Raw genomic sequence first — 2,923 nt, forward strand, 5'->3', positions numbered from 1 at the left:
TCCCCATGCCTGCAGCTCTTCACTGCCCATGGGTCCTGTCCCCATGCTGCAGCTCTTACTGCCCATAGGTCCTGTCCCCGTGCTACTCCATGCTATTCTCTGAATAAAGGAGCACTACTGCCAGACCTTGAGAGTCTAAGAAATCTTTCTTTCGACTCCTCGACTCACCGAGCCCACATCAGGCTGTACAAACACAGTCAGTAGACTGGATTTGGCCCCCGAGTCATAATTTGCTGATCCCTGCTGTAAATAATGATGGCAATGGCTGCCATTCAATAAATTCCTGTCCTGCACAAGATCTTCTACTTATATTTCCTTATCTAGCCATCGTTCCAGCCTTATTAGATCAGTGGGATCATCTCCATTTCATAACTGAGAAAATCTGAGTTTCAGAGAGCTTTGGTGTCTTGCCTTAGACTATCCAGCTCATTGGTGATGTTTAAAAACAAAATTCACCTGAGTAAATCTGAAGATTTAATTGGCTTTATTCAATGAGTCATCAATAGGGAGCATCCCATATAGTCACCAGAGAGATGCTCCAAGGAGTATTGTTTCAGGCCAGGACCTATTTTCGGGGAGGGAAGGCAGGGTTTTACCATGCAGATTACCCCACTAGTGCTAGTCAGGAAATTTCAGATGAATTGTTTAAAGGTCACATTCTTGGGAGGGGCTGAAACTGTATTTAAGTCTTGGTTTTGCTGTCCTGGGGGCAAAATGACTCCATTTGGGGCCTGCTATTTTTTTTTCCACGGGAAAGCTGGGATTCCAACCCCAGTCTGTCTGCCCCTAACTCCTTGTACTTCATCAAGCTCTTCCCAAAGCCTCTGGAACCTTTCTGAGCCCTGCTTCCTGCACTGCCTCATGCTACTCTGATTTGCAGGTATTTGTCATCTCGACTTAACCCTCCTGCAGAGGTGTAAGCTGCCCAAGGGCAGGAACGTGTCTAATTTCACTCCCCCTGCTGCCTAGCCCTCAGCCAGTGCATCTCAGTCACTCAAGAGAGCAAACCACACAATGAGGCCAGTGATCCTTCACATGCAAGACCACAAACCACAAAGTGCCCTCAGTGCTGTCCAGCAATCCTAGTCTGCTTTTCTAGGAATTTCTCTATCTCACTCTCCAAGATGATTATTGAATACCTCCTCTTCTCTCCACATACCCCCTCCATCCCTTGCTCCCCAACTCCCCCCTCACTCTCAGCTGCTGAGCTCACTGTACACTTCAATTAGAAATAGAAGCCGAGCTCACTCGGATGCTCCCTGAACTGCCATCACCAAATCCACAAACATCCCTCCATCCGAACCCAGAGTTTCCTCCACAGGGCCCTTTAGGATCTGGCACTGGCTCCCTCGCTGTTCCCATTTCCCACCCTCTCCCCACACTCATGCGCCCCTAGCCTCACCGCACCTCATGCTATTCCGTGAGCAGACTACGCCATTCCCAACCCGCTCCAATGCCCTTGCTCCCCTCTACCACCTCCCTTCCCCCTCTCACCTGCCTCCTTCACTCCCTCCAGTCTCAGGGCAAAGATCACTTCCTCAGAGGTCTGCCTGGGCCCCCTGCCCAAAACCACCCTCCGCTATCTTTCTATCCCTTCACTTTGCTTCATGTTTCCTCTCCCGGGTCCCATGCCCTGGCGCTGTTCCGCATATGCATCTGCACATGTGCTTCTTCTGCGTCTCCCACCTGGAGCAGGAGCTCTTCAAGGGCAGGGACGGCCTTGCTCTGTTTTGCCCAGTGACAGATCCCCACCATCTAGAACAGGCACGGAGAGCAGGTGCCCAATAAGTGTTTTTGAACGCACTAAAAAAAACCCCAGGGTCCCAGAAAAATTTTTGCTACATTCTCCTTCCTTAGGCTGCCCATGCCTGGCACTTCCTCTGCCTTATCCCAGAAGCCTCTCTTCCTGGCCCCAGGGACCTACAGGGATGGGAGACTCCCAGGGACCCTTCAGGAAACACTAGCCCACATCTCCAGAGCCTGCCAGCATCTGAGCTATTTCCAGGGCCTTGTAAACCTTCTTTAACTTGGGAAGCCCAGAGTGGTGCTGGAAACCAGCAGTGCAATTATAGAGCTTTTAAACTGCCAGGCTCCTCTATGCTCCTTTCCCCAGGGGCCCCTCAGAGGCCTGGATTGTGTCAGGCCAAGAAGGAGGAGGTGAGAGCACTCATCTTCCTTAGAGCAGAGCGCCCCTCCAGCCAGCGCAGCAGCTCCTGCTCAGGGCCTGAGAGGAGGGGCAGCCAGGAGAGCAGCTCAGGGTCCAACAGTGGATCCAGCTGTAGGGGAGGAAGACAATTCCTATACCCTCTTGGTCCTTCTGGACTAAGAATTAAATTGACATGAAGCAGAATAACAGGATAAAATCAAACAAAGCTTTATAACATGTATAGATGGGAGAAACCCAGGAAAACGGAGCAACTCACCAGAATGGCTGAAGCCACCACCTTAAATCCCATCTTCAGCTAAAGACAAAGGAGGATGTTGAGGGGGGCGGGGTAGGGGCTTCAAAGGGGAGGAAGGCCATTCACATGGAGATGGAAAGTAAATGTTTGGTAGACAGAACTTTGATAAGACTGGACTTAGCAAGGACCCTCACAGTCTACTGATACCCAGAGTTATCTATGGTGATGGCCTGTCCTGGGGACAGGCCTTTTGTCTTAAATTCTCCTAGGCAGTTAGGGGGAAGGTCAAAGTTTCTTTCCATCTTTCGTTCTTGAAAATAATCAAGGCAAAGAGATACATTTTGGGGCAGCCATTTCTGATCCCTCACACAGAGCTCTAAACCCCCAAATAGGAATCTGGAACTGGCTGGGGTTGGAGGGTCTCCACCAGGGACAGCTGGGGTGGGGTGGGGAGGCACTGACCTCAAAGTTAAGCCCATCTCCTTGGCAGAGAAGCCAGAACTGGCCCTGCCTACCTCTCC

Source organism: Equus quagga, chromosome 2 (assembly GCF_021613505.1).
Source record: "Equus quagga isolate Etosha38 chromosome 2, UCLA_HA_Equagga_1.0, whole genome shotgun sequence".
Lineage (NCBI taxonomy): Eukaryota > Metazoa > Chordata > Mammalia > Perissodactyla > Equidae > Equus > Equus quagga.